At 38.7% G+C, this 20,852-nt stretch overlaps 1 protein-coding gene across 2 annotated transcripts in view; it reads right to left on the bottom strand.

Moving 5' to 3' along the window:
- The window catches only part of LOC126457003 (transcription initiation factor TFIID subunit 3-like), a 58,357-nt gene that overhangs the window by 5,260 nt on the left and 32,245 nt on the right, over positions 1–20,852 (bottom strand). The window contains exon 2 of one of the 2 annotated variants that reach the window (XM_050092971.1): positions 10,539–11,076. The exons of the other annotated variant lie outside the window; for it this stretch is intronic. The gene's annotated coding sequence lies outside the window, so the exon portion shown is untranslated. The remainder of the gene's footprint in view (positions 1–10,538; positions 11,077–20,852) is intronic. 2 annotated transcript variants of the gene reach the window in all.

The following is a 20,852-nucleotide window of genomic DNA, read 5'->3' as shown; positions in this document are numbered from 1 at the left end:
CGTAGAAAGAGCTCAAAGTTGTTCTCACTGTAAACTAAAATAATGGGCTCTTCTAGGATTCCAAATGCATAATCAAATATTCAACACACAAACAGTTATCAATTCCTATTTGAACATTTGTATGAGAGTTTGAAACTATAGTTACAGTTCTGAAAACTTAAACTGCAATTACTATACAGTGTTGCATTGAATGGGGGTGGGACATGAATAATCAAAAGGTTAAACAATGACAAAATAAATTTACATTGTATGAGCTAAATCACTGTTTAATTAAAAAGAATAAAATAAACTTTCATTATACTTCTCTGATGCCACTGCATACAACTCTTACCCACAGTAATGACACACTATGCATTAAAGAGCGCAGTTGTATCAGATCACAGCCAATCAGTTATTAGATTGCTAATTATCTTGTATAGACCTGCCTCATTGTTGGATTGTGGTGCTAGCTCAGAATCTAGGTAATTTTCTTGCACGCATCATACATCTTTTCCCACCCAGCACTCAGTGTATTTTATATTATTGCTGTTGGGGCGGCACAACTAATCACTGGGTTAGCTGAAGCAACAATGAAGGAATAGGTATGGGCTCACATTTGTAAAGCGAAAATGGTACAGCAGAAGACAATATTATTTGTGGTTGGCGTACTTTGTACGAAAGTGCATCTGCTGGAGGGTTAATATAATAGGGGGAATGATAAAGTAATGGCAAGAACCAGGTAATCCAGTAACAACTATTATTACAAACAGCAGCCTGGTATAATGACAAAGATTTGTATTCATGTGCAGCATTCACACAAATTCAAAGCCATCAAATTTTGGATGGATGATTTTCCTGAAGCTGTGAATGTCAAAATTTTGATAACTCCATCAACAGAATGCTTAGGAAAAAAAAGTTTAGGAGACTCTAAAGGAAGATATTTCGTTTTTCATCTCAGGATCTTCTCCTGACATTTGTTTAATGATTTTTCTGATTTTCGTCAGCACTAATTGCACTGTCTAAGGTTCACCCTACATTGTTGGTTGTGGACAACTAAAGCAACAGTTTTTCTGTTTGAAGTTTGGTTGGCACTCTAGCTCAATTAACCACAGATCAAATGGCAAATAGGCTGCAGCTGAGTGAGGGAATCATCTTGGTTCAGAAAGTAAATCATGTTCCTGCTGATATACTGATTGAAACAGAAGACAGAATGAAAAATACACGATACACTGAAGTGATTGCACTTTAACCCATTATATCCCATTGAATGATTCATCATACACTTGCTCTTCTCAGGCACATTTGTTTTCAGAAGCTCTCAGTCAACAACTGAAATATTCCTTTTTATGTTTTACTGTTAATCTGAAACTCCATCATTTAAACTAACAGTAGCAGTGGAGATCAGGCTTGTTTATTTCCTGGTGGAAAGCATTTGTTCTAGTGGTATTGACTCTGCTGCTTCTCATCATGGACAGTTGGTAAGTAATAAAAGTATGATGTGCAGGTTCATAATTTCGCTCATATTATTACGATTAGTAATTTGAATATTTAAATGCAATATATAAGCACACACTGGAAAAGAGTACTTTATATGCTTTGTTGTGGTACTTACTTATGTCTTTACGTATGAAATATCATACAGTGGGCAATAAGGGGTCATTTTCTTGCAGTTGGTCCGATTTATTTCAGATATAATTTGGAAAAGGAGTGGGACTCAGAAGAAGTTCTAAATATCCTGTTCTCCACAGATGATGATGAAACTTTGTCAGACATGTTTGATACATGTCAGGAGCTAGAATTTGTACTTGTTATGCCAAATGATGGTGTGGACACTGATGATGATCAGGTAGTGATGCAATAGGTGCTGGTTTAGGGAAGAAGGTTCTGGGACAAACTGCTGGGATAAGATTAGTAAATACTGACAGCCTTGCTGAAAATGTTACATCTTCATCCACTTAAGAGGAAAATCCCTGCTGTTCCAAATCGCGAAAGTGGTCTCGAGTTAGGAAAACAAGACACTGGATAGAAGACTAGGCTCTTCACCAAAAATTGGTGTATCTCGTGATCCTACACCTGATATAATAGAACATCTCCCCACATCGAACTCGACTCCAATAGATCTTTTTCGGAAAGTTTTTGATGCTGATTTGGTTGAGATTCTGACGAGAGAGAGAGAGAGAGAGAGAGAGAGAGAGAGAGAGAGAGTAAATATGCTGTTCAAAAAGGACACGGCATACAAATAAGTCATAACGACATCCACAAATACATTGCTAGTTTGCTGTTATCCGAATATTGTGAATATTGTAAGATTATGCATAGACGTATGTACTGGGAGACCAGACCTGACACAAACAATGACCTTGTTTCGAATTCTATCTCCAGAAATACTTTTGACAAAATTCATAGACTCTTCTGTGTTAATGATAATGACAGCATTGAAAAAAGAAGATTAAGTCTATAAGGTTCAGCCATTATTTCACATCTAAATAAAACATTTCAAGATATCATACAGCCTCTAGAGTCAAACATCTCCTTGGATGAGGTCATGGAGCCTTATTATGGCCATCACTTCATGAAACAGATTATAAGAGGCAAGCCAATTCACTATAGTTTCAAATGATGGTGTTTACTACATCTAATGGATATCTCAGCCAATGACCTTGCCGCAATGGTAACACCGGTTCCTGTGAGATTACTGAAGCTAAGCGCTGTTGGGCTGGGCTAGCACTTGGATGGGTGACCATCTGGTCTGCTGAGCGCTGTTGGCAAGTGGGGTGCACTCAGCACTTGTGAGGCAAACTGAGCAGCTACTTGATTGAGAAGTAGCGGCTCTGGTCTTGTAAACTGACATATGGCCGGGAGAGCTGTGTGCTGACCACATGCCCTTCCATATCCGCATCCAGTGACACCTGTGGGCTGAGGATGGCATGGCAGCCGGTCGGTACCATTGGGCCTCCCAAGGCCTGTTCGGAGTTTATTTTAGTTTGGTTTAATGGATATATCATCAAATTTAAGCCATATGTTGGAGTAAGTTGAAGAGATCCCCATAAGCCACTGGAGCATACTGTAGTTGAAAAGCTCTCTGTGGGCTACATCCCTCGCAACAGCACAGTGTAGATTTATAATTACTTTAACTCTTTGCCCCTACTTGAATCTCTTACTTCAAATTGAATCAAATGCATAGAAACCCCGAGAAATGACTGCTTGGATAAGGCACCCATACCAGATATAAAGAAGGCACCATGAGGTGCTACTCTTGTGTTACATGATACATAGAATACTATCACACTTTTAAGATGGAATGACAATCGTCAAGTGACTCTGGGGACAAATGTACGGGATGAAAGTGTATTGGGTGAAAGTACAAGTTGGCGGTGGAATGGACAATCAAGAAAGAAGGTTTCCATACCACAGCCATCCCTTAGTTGCCACATGGGAGGGGTAGATCTTTTTGACGATCTACAAAGTCTACATCGCATTCGAATAAGATCAAAGAAATGGTGCTGGCCAATGATCAGGTTCTGCCTAAATGGTGCTGTTTTGAATATGTGGATTCTATATCAGCAGCTAAATAACAATGTAAGCTTAATGGAATTTACCAAACATATTGTACTATCCGTTCTGACTTCACCCAACATTGAAAAGCTAAGAGTTGTGAGGCCAAGATTTCTGTCACAGGTGAAAGACATAAGATTTGATAATGCTGGACACACGATTCATGAGCAGAGCACACAAAGAAGATGTGGGCAGTGTGGTAAATGTACAAAATTCTACTGTGTAAAATGCAATGTGAGACTCCATCCGAAGTGAAGTTTCATTTTGTATCAACAGTGGTAAGAAGACTAAGTTGTCTAATGAACTATTATTTTTATCATTTGTCCTTTATTATTGCAAGTCTTACTTTATTCATGTAATGCAGTAGTTATTTTGTTGGTTCTACTATATAGATTTGCCATGTCTACTTGATGTATAAATAAATACTTTAACCTTAAAATATAAATAAAATGAACATTACAATACCTAGGTATTATTATTGTACTATCTCTTCATTTATTTGTGTAATGAATGATAATCATGAAAAATTCAACATATTACTTGTGATAAAATTGTGTAAGGAATTCTACCCCTTACTGCCCACCGTATGTTATATCATATGTAAAAATGATTTATGAATTGACGACTATCATCATAAACTAACATCAATACTGTGATTATTAATCCACGGGGGTAGTGGATCTGAAATTTTATATATATATACATATATAAAAAAAAAAAAAAAAAAAAAAAAAAAAAAAAAAAAAAAATTTATTCTGGGATATAATGGGTTAAACACAACAGCCACTACCACATCCATCTCACAATATGCCTGGACCAAAGCACATGCCAACAGTGTGGGATATTCTGCACCTGAATATTTGAATTTATTTTTCAGTGGAGTGTTACTTCAACTAATTGTCACCACAAGAAATCATTCAGCTAAGTAATTTATATCTATTTACTCTGTCCACTATAAAAACAAAGATGATGTGACTTACCGAACGAAAGTGCTGGCAGGTCGATAGACACACAAACAAACACACAAAATTCTAGCTTTCGCAACAAACGGTTGCTTCGTCAGGAAAGAGGGAAGGAGAGGGAAAGACGAAAGGAAGTAGGTTTTAAGGGAGAGGGTAAGGAGTCATTCCAATCCCGGGAGCGGAAAGACTTACCTTAGGGGAAAAAAGGACGGGTATACACTCGCGCACACACACACACACACACACACACACACACACACACACACACACACACACACACACATATACAGACACAAGCAGACATCAGATGTCACATTGGCTGCAGTAGGAGATTTTATAACATGCTTACAGAACATGGGATTCAGCAAACGAATTACACTGTTTTCACACAGGAGCACAACACCATCTAAGGCATTTCCATGGTTTGGTAAAACGTATTCTGCTCCAAAACACAACTGCATACATTGAACGTATTAGTTAACTTTCCAATTATTATCTTTGTAAACAATATTAAAAAATTCCTTTTTCTTGTGTCACTTTACTCAGAAATTTGTATAGATATTAAAAACATTAGTGAGCTTCCTTTAAAGCAAGTACAGTGTTAATTATGTTGAAACAAAATCAAATTAAATTAATATTTACTATTTTTTAGAAGTGCTCTTTACTTCATCACTTACATAAACAATTTACAGTGGAGAAGTGTGACAATCTGGATATACCATAACAAACTACACATTTTTGTGTGTAAGTGGCATTTTTTCATGTTTTTAAATTGAATGCAGCATGATACATGGTAATTTAAACAATGTATAAACTGTAAGACATTTTTAGCAGTCACCATAGTAAAAGGCTGATTGAAAAAAGGTTAACTAATGCATCATAAGCTTAGTTCCAATCAGTGAAAATGAAGAAGTAAAGGTAATTAACCACTTCAATGCTATAGAGTTCCTCTTTGCATTCCACACTTAGGCGGCTTTTGCTATGACTGTACTGCTTGCCAAATGCTGGTGCCTGTGCTGAGAGACAGCATTCCAGCTGATGTGAAATACGTATCACCCAATTTTTCAAATATTATTAAGTGGAAAAAAAAGGAGTTTTGCACCGTCTGATATCTTCGACTGATAAAGGACTAATTTTTTTTCCGCTAAATGTCAGTTATTATAATGCACCACATTAGGTAAAGCATTGCTTCGACTGATAAGGGACTGAATTTTTTTTCTTCTTTTTTTGTTATATGCTGTAGTTATTATTATACTGCTTCAAATTAAGTACAACATAGAACAACACTGTAAAGATTTTACAGAGACAAAAACGCATTGCCTAAATGTTGCATATGGTTGATTCAGCTCGTACATTGCAGTGAATTAAATGTAGATAAGACATTTTCACCCCCTTGCACATCATGAATCACGTGGTCATAACAATAGCATTATCTCAAACAATTCAAGATGTCAAAACAAGGTTTTTTGCAAATCACATGCACTGAGGCACATATGTTGTATGATAAATACTCTAAAGTTTTTTGTTCAATGAGATACTGAAGTAACTCGTCCACAGCAGTGAGAGGTCAGCGGCTCAGGACACAATCAGGTGTCCATACCACTGTAGGAAAATCCAAGCAGTACGCATATAGAAGTCCACATCACCTGGCGAACGGCTTAGCAGCAAAAGTGTTGAAAACCTTAAACGCAACAGCCAGCAGATGCAGATGAAATACCAGTGTCACTTATTATGCAAAGTGCTTCAGTAACTGCAAAATCCTTGGTACACAAATGAGGGAGTAGATCCTGAGACATTAACCATTTCTCAGGTGATAACTTTATTTAAAAGCTATCAACTTATTATTCCTCCCAGCATTTTCTAAATTCCTTGAGAGATCATATGAAACAACAAATCTATTACTTAAATGACCACAAGCTATTTAATAGTAATAAACATGACTTTCAAAACTGGCAGATGTAAAGAAACAGAAATAATGGATTAGACACACAAAAAATTTAGTAAACAACACGATAGTTGTAGGAACTAATTTTGAGCTTTCCAAAGCTTTTATACTGTTGGTCATCAAATTGAGATAAGAGAGAAGCAACTGGAATCAAAATAGTAAAAAGTAAGTGGTTCAATTCCTATATATCCAAAATACAACACAAGTAGTGGAACTTGCATCAGCTCATTCTAATCATGAAGTCGGATTAGTATCTGTCACCAAAAAAGTTAAACAGGTGAAGAGCAAGATGGTGTGGAGGACCCCTTTTGTTCCTTATTAACATAAACGATATACAGACCTCAGACACTGCATCTAAATTACATTTGCAGATGATACTAATGTAATGAATGAATTTAATTCTTTGGGGAGGCTGAAAGGGACTAAACATGGTATTGCTGGCATGTGATCGGCAGAGGTTATACCCTTCACAAAGGGCAAAGAAAGATGATCATGCATTCGTGGCACCTTTTACGGTACACAGCTTGTTAGTAGTGATGCCATTCTCCGTTTCAAGCCTCCAAAAGAAGAATACATAGTGTCAACTGCAAATTGGATCGCAGTATCCACATCTCCAGGGTTTCTATCTCAGTGCTTCCTTTGCTAACTGGTCTATAAGATAATTTCCAGGAATCCCAATGTGACTTGGGGCCCAGAAGAATATAATTGAGCAACAAGTATTGTAGACACAAGAAAGATGATCATGTCAAGACCAACAGGTTTCAAGGATAGCATTTGGCTTATGGCTAGTAAGCTGCTTGGAGTGTTACAACAGATTAGCAAATTTTCATGAGTGCAAATGTAGAGGAGAATTTTGATAATGTCCACTAATTGTAATGTAAACACACTACACCCGGACAGCAGCGAGTGCTGAAAAATGTGCCCCGGAACGTGTGAAGGCATAACTGATTTAATTGTCGACCTCTGCGCTGTCACTACAGATGACTATTGAACCATGAAATTCACCAAGAACTGAAAGAAACAAATGCCAAAATGCAGGCCAACTGAAATGTTCAGCCAGATCTTTGGATGAAGTACACACAACTGTTGTAGGGGAGGTTGGTTTCAAGAAGGTAACCTGACAAGAGGAAACCGAGGTCAGGGTGAAGAGACTCCAGGTAAACTGCTGTTAGGACACCAGGCATAGGTCACCCTTGTGGGAGGTAAATCCCCCTGTGAGGGGAATGTAAATAGTAATTTGGGCGTACAGGGTAACTGTGGATCTGTAGGACGATGAATCCCAGTCTCTATCAGGAGACAACGAGGGTGGTTTGATAAGACTGGTAAATTTCCAAGAAAGAATGGAACTTCACAGTTGGTAAGTTCGATTGTTCCAGGATTGTGTAACTAATCTCAACAATGTACAGCATACTGTTCAGCATTGACAGCTGTCCAAATTGCTCGGTGTGTCCACTGTGATTGAAAATGGAGAACAAGAGAGTTCTGTGCTAAACATGGTTGGACAAGCACTGAAGACGAAACATGCTCCCTTCGTCCAACTGAGGTCACCACAAAGGAAACCATCGATGAAATTCATGATTTGGTAATGCAGACTGCCGAATAAAAATGCATGAGATTGCCAAGACTGTAGGCATCTCACTGAGCAAGTGCATAACACCTTGCATGGAGAATGGACTACGAAGAAACTGTGTGCGAGGTGGATGCCGCGATTGCTCAGTCAATGAAAAGTACATGTGGCACAACATTTCAATACAATCTCTCACGATGTATAACCACAATCCTAAAAAGACGTTTTGTGCTGATTTGTGACTGTTTATGAAATCTTGGTCAATCATTACACTACAGAGTCAAAATGGCAGTCGAAACAATGAAGAATGCTGGTGAACGTGCACCGAAGAAGGCAAAGATAATAATTTTATCAGTTGGTAAGGTAATGGTCACTGCTTTTTGGGGTTTGCAAGGAATAACCCTTGTAGATTACTTGGGGAAAGGTAAAATCATAACTGGAGCCTATTACAATGACTAAGGTTGGTATGCAAATATTGCTCTTTCAGCAGGATAACTCACCACCCACACACCATCAATAACAATGGCAACAGTGCATGAACTGGGTTTTAAATTGGTTCCTCATCCACCGTATTCACCACACTAGCCCCAATTGACTTTTCTCCCTGTTTCCTAACTTGAAATTTTGATTTGCTGGGAACAAATTTTCTCAAATGAAGTAGTGATGGTTGTAGTTGATGAGTATTTTGTGGAGTTTGACAGAACCTATTTTTCCGATGGGATGAAAAAAGCTGGTGGAGTGCTGGATCAAATGTATATCCCTCAAAGGAGATTATGTCAAGAAAGTCAAATCCTGCAGTGGTGAACTGGATCTGACTGCTGTTATATTGAACAGCTGCTTATCCATACACGAGGCACCTCAAATCCAGACGGGACAAGACTAGTACTTTGTACTGATGCAAGAGGGTGTAGTAGTCTCCAGACAGTAGTGTTGAGTTTTAATTGGCACTTCTTTTTAAGTTGGCAAATATCTGGTAGCCATGTCAACTGAGAATTTAAAAACCCTCAACAATGATATGACAATCACATTGAGCAGTTCATTACAAAAGTAAAGTTCAGTGTGCGGATGGACAGTTCCAGGTTAAATCTGTGAGTGAGAACCCAGTATTGTCCTTTGCTAATGACAAATGTGCAGCTGTCATTCAGAAAAATTCATGGTTATAGATACATAGTAAATACAAAAGTCATTTGGATGCGCAGACATTGAGAAAAGGGCCCCCCAGCCTCTTCAGGCCTATTATTTGCTATTGGAAAAAGGATTACACTGAGCATGGACCTCTGTGGGACTCCCTTTTGCTATAAATGGAGAATGCTGTAGGACACTCCAACTCCGACAGGCAACTGCAGAGAAAGAGAAAATTCTGGATGGAAATCAGGACAGGGTCTCTATAATCCCACTTGTACAATGTGGTAAGGATGTGGTAGCACCATGAGGCCACATTGGCCTTCCTTAAGTCAATGAAGAAAACAGCGAGTTCCTGGGGAATCGCCAATTCTACTGTGTGTAGCACTGAAGCAGTATTATTGTGTATTACCTATTCACTGTTTTGTTCGTTAGTAGCACTGGTGTTTAAAGTACGGCAGTCACATTCTTGAAGGCCCATCACTGAGGGCATTTGGTTGGTTAATTACAGGTGGAGACATATGACAAGCAGGAAGTGACCACTCTTGTAGAGACTGCCAAGAACAACAGACTAAAAGATCGATAGCAGTATAAGTTCCATTTGCCTTGATAAATGGGTTGGTGTGCCACTCTTTAGCAAATAGCATTCAGCCCCCCATTCACTGATTCTTTAAAAATCTAACTCCCACATACAAATCAACTTCAAATACATGATTACCTTGCAAGTGAGTTAATGTACTAAATATTTGATATCAAAGGCATGCAAGAGTGAAAAGTTCAGAAAAGGTTTGAAATTGAATGTAAAGTTTGTTTGAAGTCACTAAGTGCTCTCACTCTCAAATAATGGATGAATAGTTGGCAAAATATTGCGTGCCCTGAGTTACACTGCCTCAAGACACACAGACATTTTCGAACTTTAGCACTCAACTTTTGTGTTAGACCTTTAATGTAAGACCATACCTCTTAATGAGCAGACTATGACAGCATTTAAATTTGGTCAATCATTATTTGAAATACTGGAAATCAAAATTTTGTTGCCCTGGAAGTAGTTAGGTAAGCAACCTGCAACTGGAAATGGGCATTGCTCTACCCATTTTGCAGTACAGGTATGCCAAGGTCTGTGATTATTTCTTCAACTAGAGTACTTTCATTACATGTTCTATTACCACCCCACACTGGGTTACGGGATCACCAAGGTGAAAAGGTGGAGGTAGCGGACAAGATCAGTTCAACTGTCTCTTGTTATTTCATCTCCTTGTGTGGTGAAAAACAGGCATTACACAGAGTAAAATCTGTAGTTGTCTGTGTGTAAACAATCACAACCTCTAATGCTGTATTGTGTGGTACTTTATCACTAAAAATGTCCACCAGTATCAATTTACAGACCACCTGACAGGGGCATACTTACCATGTTTGCATCATTTATGGTCATTTGAACTGGATGGTGTTATTCATATTTTTCTTGTCCTCAGAATGCAAAAGGTAGTCAAGGGTTTTTTATTCCTGCAACTTGTTTTCTTTAGCATCAGACAGTTCAAAGAATTATGGGAATGTTCCTCTCCTCAGTTTATATATGAGGGCCACCCAGAAAGTAAAGAACATTTGCACTTCTAGTCTGTGCACATGTCTTGTGGCAGCTGCTCACTGGATCCTGGTGTTAGTCTGAAGTGGACAGTTGCCACACGTGGTTGTTAAATTGGACCTTGTCACATGGTAAGTGCAGAAATATCTGTGACCATGGCAGTGCTAAATGCAAATCCCGCCAACTGAAGTGCAAGGTGATATTCCTTTTTTGAAGGTGGAAAACATTAGACCCTGTGATATTCACCACAGACTTGTTACCACTTATGGCGAAGGTGTAAGAATGCAGCCCTTCTCCGAAAATGGTGTATACTGTTTAAGAATGGGAGAACCGATGTTCAGTAACCTCCATCATCACCAATGCACTGAAACAAAAGATAGATTGCATCATTCGAGAGAATCTATGATTCACTATTAGCGACACGCATGAACACTGCAAGAAGTGTCTCATTCAATTGTGCATGAAATTGTTCCTTAGAATACCACAAATATCTTTGCACAGTGGGTGACTCGTATGCTCATTAATAACTAAAAAGTTGGGGGGATGGGGGCTGCATTAGTGTTCTTGGCGTATTACAAAACAGACGGCAACATTTTCATTGACTATACTGCTACAGGAGATTGAACATGGGCTTCTCACAACACCCCCACGATGAAGAAACAGTCTTTGGTGTGGCATCATCCTCAGTCGCCACAGAAGCCAATCAAGTTTAAACAAACTGCACCAACTCAAAAACTGACGGATTCTATATTCTGGGATGGTGAAGGGTCCTTACTTGGTAAATTCACACCCTGCAAGACAACAATGAATAGTGATGCATACTGTACTACTCTTTAACATTTCTGTCAGGCTATTCAGAACTGCAAAACAGGCAAGTTCTAGCAAGAGTTTTTCCTAGTGCACAACAGTGCACCTCCACATGCTGCCTGGCAGACAAGCCTACTGCATGAGAAATTCCAGTAGAACATCGAGCAGCCTCTTTACAGTTCAGACCTGGCATTGACTGACTTTTTTCTGTTTCCGAAACTCAAGTAGGACTTTGCTGGTACATGTTTTGCACATGGAACTGGTTTGAACAGCAAGGCAGGCACATGGTATGAAGACGGTATATACAAACTGGTGCCAATGTACATCAAGTGGCTTACTTCAAAGGTGACTACCAAGGGAAGTAGATGAACTATGTGCCAACACGTGTACATTCAGATGCTGTATTATTATTATTATTATTATTATTATTATTATTATTATTATTCTTTCCTTTCTCAGACATTATGTCTGGTTAACAATGAAAAGTGACGCAGACCTTGATCACGCGTGACTTCCTTTCAACTGTACGGTATACGGTACATTGCATTTAGGAACTTTCGGGTAATTGAACATGTATCAATAATTACAGACTTCTGTAGTTGTATATATAAGTTTGGATGTAGCTGTATTGTGTTGATGTACTGGTGGATATTGGGTGGTATGACTCCTGTAGTTGATAGTATAATTGGTATAATGTCAACTTTATCCTGATGCCACATGTCCTTGACTTCATCAGCCAGTTGGATGTATTTTTCAATTTTTTCTCCTGTTTTCTTCTGTACATTTGTTGTATTGGGTATGGATATTAGTTGTGTTAATTTCTTCTTTTTATTGGTGAGTATGATGTCAGGTTTGTTACGTGGTGTTTTATCTGTTATAATGGTTCTGTTCCAGTATAATTTGTATTCATCATTCTCCAGTACATTTTGTGGTGCATACTTGTATGTGGGAACATGTTGTTTTATTAGTTTATGTTGTATGGCAAGTTGTTGATGTATTATTTTTGCTACATTGTCATGTCTTCTGGGGTATTCTGTATTTGCTAGTACTGTACATCCGCTTGTTATGTGATCTACTGTTTCTATTTGTTGTTTGCAAAGTCTATATTTATCTGTTGTGGTATTGGGATCTTTAATAATATGCTTGCTGTAATATCTGGTGTTTATTGTTTGATCCTGTATTGCAATCATGAATCCTTCCATCTAACTGTATGTATTGCCTTTTCTTAGCCATGTGTTGGATTCATCTTGATCGAAGTGTGGCTGTGTTATATGATACGGGTGCTGCCATGTAGTTTTCTTTTTCCAATTTACTTTCTTCGTATCTGTTGATGTTATGTGATCTAAAGGGTTGTAGAAGTGGTTATGAAATTGCAGTGGTGTAGCCGATGTATTTATTTGAGTGATTGCTTTGTGCATTTTGCTCGTTTCTGTTCGTTCTATAAAGAATTTTCTTAAATTGTCTACCTGTCCATAACGTAGGTTTTGTATGTCAATAAATCCCCTTCCTCCTTCCTTTCAGCTTAATGTGAATCTTTATGTTGCTGAAGGTATGTGATGTATTCTATATTTGTGGCATTGTGATCATGTAAGTGTATAGAGTGCTTCTAGGTCTGTGTTACTCCATTTCACTACACCAAATGAGTGGGTCAATATTGGTATAGCATAAGTATTTATAGCTTTTGTCTTGTTTCTTGCTGTCAATTCTGTTTTCAGTATTTATGTTAGTCTTTGTCTATATTTTTCTATTAGTTCTTCTTTAATATTTGTATTATCTATTCTTTTCTTTTGTCTGTATCCTAGATATTTATAGGCATCTGTTTTTTCCATCGCTTCTATGCAGTCGCTGTGGTTATCCAATATGTAATCATCTTGTTTAGCGTGTTTTCCCTTGACTATGCTATTTTTCTTACATTTGTCTGTTCCAAAAGCCATATTTATATCATTGCTGAATACTTCTGTTATCTTTAGTAATTGGTTGAGTTGTTGATTTGTTGCTGCCAGTAGTTTTAGATCATCCATGTATAGCAAATGTGTGATTTTGTGTGGGTATGTTCCAGTAATACTATATCCATAATTTGTATTATTTAGCATGTTGGATAGTGGGTTCAGAGCAAGGCAGAACCAGAAAGGACTTAATGAGTCTCCTTGGTATATTCCACGCTTAATCTGTACTGGCTGTGATGTGATATTATTTGAATTTGTTTGGATATTAGGTGCGGTTTTCCAATTTTTCATTACTATGTTTAGGAACTGTATCAATTTAGGATCTACTTTTGTTTAGTTTTAGCTTGAATTGTCACCTCTGCATCTATTATCAGTTGCTCTTTACATCCTCTTGCTCCTTTGCAACAGTCTCTTTGTTCTTCATTTATAATTTTGTTCTGTGTTGTGTCATTAATTTCTGTGTAATGACTGAAGTTAATATTTTGTATATTGTTGGTAGGCATGTTATGGGGCGATATTTAGCTGGGTTTGCTGTGTCTGCTTGATCTTTATGTTTCAGATAAGTTATTCCATGTTTAAGTGTATCAGGGAATGTGTATGGGTCTGCAATGTAACTGTTAAATAATTTAGTTAGATGTGAATGTGTTGAGGTGAACTTCTTTAGCTAGAAATTTGCTATTTTATCTTTTCCTGGGGCTTTCCAATTGTGAGTAGAATTAATTGCTTGGGTGACTTCATGTTGCAAAATTATCACTTCAGGCATTTGTGGTATCATCTTGTATGTGTCTGTTTCTGCTTGTATCCACGTTGCATGCCTGTTATGTTGTACCGGGTTTGACCATATGTTGCTCCAGAAGTGTTCCATGTCTGTTATGTTTGGTGGGTTGTCTATTTTAATGTGTGTGTTATCTATTGTCTGATAAAATTTCTTTTGGTTTGTGTTGAATGTTTGGTTTTTGTTTCCTTCTATTTTCACTGTTTTTGTATCTTCTAAGTCGTTTGGCCAATGCTTGTAATTTCTGCTTCTTTTCATCTAATTGCTCTATCGCTTCTTGTTGTGAGATTATACCTAACCTTTTTCGTTTTTGTCTGATATTTCATTTCTTATAAATTGTGTTTGCTGTTCCATGTCTTTTCTCAGTTTTTCTATTCTGATCTGTAGCCTGTGTTGCCATGCTGGTTTTGTGGGTTTCTTCTGTGTGTTGGTTGGTTCTGATCTCTGCCTAGTGTGTATATTTAGTGTAGTGAGTGCTCCTATATAAACCAGTAGTTGTAACTCTTCAATAGTTGTGTTTTCATTTATTTTGTTGTGTTTGATTGCGTTGATAGTTGTTATTGTTGTTTCGACTTGTAGGTTATTTGGTGGTCTATGCAACAATGGTCTAATGTCTGTATTTGTGTCTTTGTATTCTATATGTGTCACCTGAAATTTTTCTTCTATATCTAACATGTGTCACTTCGTGTTCTATTTGTGCTTGTTTTGGTGGCTGTCTTCAGATTTTGTTTTCCTCTGATTGTTTAATTGATGTGTGTTGTTCATTGTTTGTTTGCTCTGGAATGTTTGAGTCCATTACTGTATTTTCTTCTTCTTCTGATTGCACATTATTTTGTTCCAGTATTTGTTGTACTTGTTGTTTGATGTTTTCTAATTCTGACTGGGGTATCCTGTTATTTTTTATTATTACACGAATCTGATCAGCTAGACGTTGTTCTGTTAAAAATTTTAATTATGGGTATCTGGTAATAAATGTTGTGTATACTTGTGATCTGTATCCAGTTGTGTTGGTTCCTAGGTTTGTTGATTGGTAATAACAGAACATGAGGTATCAATTAACTTCATTTGACCATCTCATCCTCTGTCTTTGTTTTCCTTCTATGGTGGTTGCAGGAAGCATATCCTGCAAAACACCTCTATTTGGATTTAAATCATTTTCCAGTTGGCTAGCAGTGTCGTTACCATTGTGGGCGGGCATAGGGTTCAAGCGTCGTCCCCGACCATGTCGGCGCTTGTGAGAGGCTTCTTTAGTTCTGTCCTGGACCAACTAATCACACTAAAAGGAGGGTTAGCCCTATTAGTGGTTTGTTCTTTTCGTCGCCTTTTACGACTGGCAGAACATACCAAAGGCCTATTCTTTTCCCGGGCCTCCACGGGGGATGATTATTATTGTTATTATTTTAATGAGTATCTTTGAATACCAAATGTTCTTCGTTTTCTGGATGGCCTTTGTATATTGGCAGTTGGACACATGGAACGTTCTGTTACTTCAACCATCTGCTGTCACCACATAAAGGTATTGTTGCAGTGAGATGTGTCCAAAACAAGAACATGGAGCGATGGAGAGTATAGTTTTACATCAGATTGGTAAGTCTGATCTTTTCAGGTAATACAGTGGCTCTCTGATACACTCTGCTATCCCCTGGCCCCATCGGATATGTCAAACATAATGGATGCTACATTCTGTGAAGTTTGTCATGCAGTTCTTCAAATGTCTGTAAGGTGAGATCTTGATGAAAAATAATACCCTGGATGTGTGTGTGTGTGTGTGTGTGTGTGTGTGTGTGCGCGCGCGCGCGCGCGCGCGCGCAAGAGAGCAGTGTCTGCGACTGATCACTTGTTGCTTATTTAATAAGGATGCTGCCACTCTGCATTTTGCTAATGGATGCTACTTCCACAGATTTTTCTTCAATATTTTTAACAAAGAATAATGACTTTGCAGTAAAAAAGAACCTCCCACCAGTTTGCGGACAAACTAGGTGTTGAGGAGACATTTCTCTTCACCTCTATTGAATTTACTTCAACCTTTTGAACTTTCACATTTCTGCATTTCACAGATATGTTCAGCCTGGTGAGGCTGCTGGGGTCTTGCAGCTGCCAGCATACAAAGTTTGATACTTTTCATTGTGGATCATCCGTAATGGTGTCACCCACTCTGAGCGAAGACTCTTGCTATGGGCCACACCCTGTCACAGCAATGGCTGTCTGGCACTGTAACCAGTGCTTTGAGCATCCATACCCCAATTAAGACTGGGATCCTTTATGTGCATTGGGAGAGGGAATGCAGCTCTTGCACGAACAGTTTGTTCCACCTGTTGTGAGGATGCTACAACTGCAGGTACCTGATGACCACCCTACAACGGCCTGGCTAATGTGTTTAATCTTTAGCACCTAACTAGACTTTTCACAAAAAATGAGATCAAGACAGAATTGCATAGTGGGTGGAATGTGTGTCACAACATACCTGATACGCTCTACTATAAAACTGGAGGTCAAACTGGTTATGGGGACCAAACGTAAGTTAGTCAACAGATGTGGAAAAGACAGTAAGAAAGAAAAGTAAGCTTATTCTGTGTCCAAAAGAAAAGCCAGGTTGCTGACAGGGAAGGTGTCCTACAGATGGATTACGTGAGAAGGTGCAGTCAGATAGTAGGCTCAAGCACCAAAAAGACGGTCTTGTGAAATACTTCTGAACACGTTTTCTGAAAACTGTCTTGAGCAGCTAGCTCAGCAGCCCACACGTAATGAAAATATCTTTAAGTCATTGGCACACGGGATGAATTATGTAACATTGAGGTGGCACTGAACGAGTTTTGTTATGTCACTTTCTGCTACTTCTCATTGAGAAGCATTTAGTCACGTGAAAAACACAATAAGTTCTGTGATATTTCAGCAACTTGTCACGTAAAGTAGAACCAATAGGAAGCAACAGCACTTCCTATGACAAGCAGAAAGCAAGATGCCATATTGTACGTGCCGTGTTCAGCAGGAAGCCCACATTCGATGTGTTTTATGTTATACATTACCTCCTATGAATATATGCTGTTTCTAAGCACCAGCATATTGAATGTCTCGAGATGACTCATTATTGGTAAGAGTTGCTATAATAAAATGGCCGTAAAGTCATACTGGTGGTTAAAGAATTTTCATGTTTAGTTATTTTCAAGTTATAGCTCGTGTGTAATGAGAAAAAGCCATTTTAAATCAATGACCCATTTAAGATGGGTGAAAACATGTTGTTATTATGATATATTATATAATTAAGAATCAACAACATTTCTCCAAATAAAATACAAAAAAGGTGATATACATAAGGCGTGCTTCAACTTAGCGTTGTTGGTTGAGGCACTGTGACAAAGAACCAGCAGTAGTTTGGACAGGACGTGGGTACATGCCCCACTACATCCATTTTTTTTTTTCACCTCCACATTTTCCAGAGAGTTGTGGGAGTTTGATACGAAATTAACAGAAATAAATTCTGTGATATAAGTGCACTCACTGTCAGAAGTGAGTGGGTCTGATTTGGTGAACTTTCATAAGCCGATGTCTTTCCCGAGTGGACATGCATCCATTTTTGTTTTGTTACATATTCATGGATATTAAAACTTTTATTTATGTATACCACAGAACATGACTGTCATACAGCCAGGAAAGGAAATGTTTGTTTTAACAGAGCTAAGGTCGGTATTCTACGTGCATCCATTTTTGTGAACAAGCTGTATGGTTCGTGAGCCAAATAAATCCAACAACTGCTGATGGAGAGTGCAGGAGTGCAAAATCACATCCACAAGGTCATGCTGCGTGGTGCATGTCTTGTGATGTGGGATATCCCTCTGCGTGCATATCAACGTTAGCTGCCTAGTCCTGTATGCCGATGGCTTTAGACCTGGTAGCTACAAATATGCTGGACCTTAAAAACAATGCTGGTACAGAAACAGGGATTAGCGATCATTATGTCATTATAGCAACTATGATTATGAAAATTAATAAAGCAGTCAAGAAGGTTAGGAGTGTGTGTCTGCTAGATATAGCAGATAAGCAGTTATTAGCATCTCACTTAGACAGTGAATTGGCATTACTTAGTTCCAGTAAGATGGATGTAGAGGAATTACTTTTAGCACATTATAAATTGTGGTCTGGAGAGTTATGTGCCTTGTTTAAGTGGACAAAGAATGGAAAATACCCACCACAGTTTAATAACGAAACATGGAGGATGGTGTGGAAGTGCAGGCTGATGCACTCTGTTCAAAAGGGAACACACAAATGACAAGTGGAAATTAGTAGAGATTCACGCATCTGTGAAAAGATCCACGCATGAAGCATAGAACAACTACCACTGTCAGATCTTAACAAAAGATCTTGCAAGAGAGCCCGAGAAAATTTTGGTCTTATGTAAAATCGCTATGCGGGTCTAATGCTTCCATTCAGCCGCTAGTTGACCAGTCTGGTGCGGCATTTGAAGATAGCGAAACAAAAGCTTAAGTTTTAAATTCGATGTTCAAGAAATCATTCACACAGGAGAATCATACAAACTTAATGTCATTTGACCAGTGGACAGCCTCCCGTGTGGATGACATAGTAATTCACATTCCTGGCATAGAGAAACAACCGAAGATTTAAAAGCAAATAAATTACCTGGTCCAGATAGAAGCTTTCATTCATCATGAATCTCTCACTCAGCACGAAGTCCCAAGCAAGTGGAGAAAAGTGCAGGTGACTCAAATAATAAGGGTGAAAGAACGGACCCACAAAATTACAGACCAATATCCATAATTTCTGTTTGCTGAAAAATCCTTGAACATATTCTCAGTTTGAATATAATAAACCTTCTTGCGGCTGAGAAGTTTACGTCCACAAATAAGCATGGCTTTAGAAAGCATCACTCATGCTAAATTCACCTTGTTCTTTTTTCGTATGATCTACTGAGAACTTTGGATGAAGGGAACAGGCAGATTCCATATTTCTAGATTTCCAGAAAGCATTTGACATGGTGCCCCACTGCTGGCTGTTAACAAAGCTACAAGCATATGGTATAAGTTCACAGATATGTAACTGGCTTGAAGACTTCTTAAATAACAGAACCCAGTATGTTGTCCTCGACGGCGAATGTTAATCAGAGACAAGGGTGTCGTCAGGAGTGTCCCAGGGAAGTGTGATAGGACTGCTGTTGTTCTCTATACACAAATAATTTACAGGATAGGGTGGGCGACAAACTGTGGTTGCTTGTTGACAATGCCGTGTTGTACGGTAGGGTGTCGAAGTTGAATGACTGTAAGATGATACAAGAAGACTTTGACAAAATTTCCAGTTTGTATGATGAATGGCAGCTAGCCCCAAATGTGGAAAAACGTAAGTTAATGTGAATGAGTAGGGAGATCAAACCTGTGACGTTCAGATACAGTATTACTAGTGTCCTGCTTGACACAGTCAAATTGTTTAAATATCTGAGCATAACCTTGCAAAGCGATACGAGATGGAACAAGCTTGTGAGAACTGTGGTAGGGAAGGCGAATGGTTGACTTCAGTTTATTGGGTTATTTTTGGGAAAGAGTGGTTCACCTTCAAAGGAGACCCACATACAGGATGCTGGTGTGACCTATTCTCGAGTACTGCTCAAGAGTTTGGGACCTGTACCAATGAAGGAAGACATTGAAGCAATTCAGAGGTGGACTGCCAGATTTATTACCTGTAGGTTCAAAGAACACATTAAGTGAGATGCTTCAGGAACTCAAATGGGAATCCCTGGAGAGTAGGCGTCATTCTTTTCGAGAACACTACTGGGAAAATTAAAAAAAACCAGCATTTGAAGCTAACTGCTGAACGATTGTATTGCCACCAACATACATAGCGCTTAAGGTCACAAAGATAAGACATGAGACATTAGGGCTCATATGGAGGCACACAGACAATCATTTTTCCCCTCACTCTATTTGCAAGTGGAACAGGAAAGGAAATGACCACCAAGTAGTGGTACAGGGTACCCTCTGCCACGCAGCATGTGGTGGCTTGCAGAGTACCGATGTAGATGTAGATGCCTCAGAGCTCCATGCTCACCACACACGTATTCACAAAATAATTGTTAACCTCTGCAGAGAGGAAATAGTTAGTTAGTTGGTTGGTTTGATTAAAAGAGGGGGAGGGGGGTACCAAACTACAAGGTCATCAGTCCCTTGTTCCTAATAAATCAATGCCAGAAGTGTGAAAATAAAATGGACAAGACATATAACACAAAACGGAAAGAAAGGAAAAATCACAAGAACGAAGGAAAGGCAACACACACTAAAAGGAACGAATGAGGACTAGAAAACAACAGGTAGACGCTAGAAACAGAACAGAGTAAAACAATAAAGCAGATTACAGTGGTTGGCCGACCATGAGAATAAAAAGGAAAAGCCAGACACTCTGCAACACATTAAAACCTCCACCCGAAAAGCACTAGGGTAGAGGACACAGAGGAACAAAGGACATGCGCTAGTATAAAACCCACTCTCACAGATAAAACGTAAAACTAAAGCTGCTGTTGAGGCACTGTCGCCCAACACTGAAAGCAAGGTGCTGGGAAAGTTAAAAGTCTGCCACAGAGCGGCTAAAACTGGGCAGTCCAGCAAGAGG

This window comes from Schistocerca serialis, chromosome 2 (genome assembly GCF_023864345.2).
Source record: "Schistocerca serialis cubense isolate TAMUIC-IGC-003099 chromosome 2, iqSchSeri2.2, whole genome shotgun sequence".
Taxonomy (NCBI): Eukaryota; Metazoa; Arthropoda; class Insecta; order Orthoptera; family Acrididae; genus Schistocerca; species Schistocerca serialis.
The sequence above is the reverse complement of the archived record's forward strand: the minus strand, read 5'-3'. Positions and strand labels throughout refer to the sequence as shown.